The 255-nt window shown below is 52.5% G+C and overlaps 1 protein-coding gene and 1 long non-coding RNA gene across 2 annotated transcripts in view; one reads left to right on the top strand and one right to left on the bottom strand.

The window, feature by feature from the left end:
• LOC102670789 (RNA-binding protein MEX3B) overlaps nucleotides 1-255 on the top strand; it is a 124,583-nt gene that overhangs the window by 100,784 nt on the left and 23,544 nt on the right. The window lies entirely within an intron of this gene.
• Nucleotides 1-255, bottom strand: part of LOC116186513 — a 14,501-nt gene that overhangs the window by 1,261 nt on the left and 12,985 nt on the right. The gene's annotated exons all lie outside the window — the stretch shown is intronic.

Below are 255 nucleotides of genomic sequence, written 5' to 3'. Positions count from 1 at the left end.
CCAGTTGTCAGGAGCCTGTTCGGAGAGGGGAGGGGGGGAAGCGCGACCGGTAGAGGCAGGTCAGTTCCGGCGAGCAGCGCCCCTCTATCGATCATTTCCGGCCAACAGGAACAGCACTCGAATCACGTTACGCCCTTCATTCAATCGATCCTTTCGCGATACCTACGAAAGGAAAAAGGGAATAGATCGATCCCTTCAATCGAGAACCCAGAAATCTCCTTGAAAACTTTCGCCCTACCCTTTTACCCATAAATT

The sequence above is a fragment of the Apis dorsata genome, unplaced genomic scaffold (assembly GCF_000469605.1).
Source record: "Apis dorsata unplaced genomic scaffold, Apis dorsata 1.3 scaffold_44, whole genome shotgun sequence".
NCBI lineage: Eukaryota > Metazoa > Arthropoda > Insecta > Hymenoptera > Apidae > Apis > Apis dorsata.
This window is presented reverse-complemented; position numbering and strand designations above follow the sequence as displayed.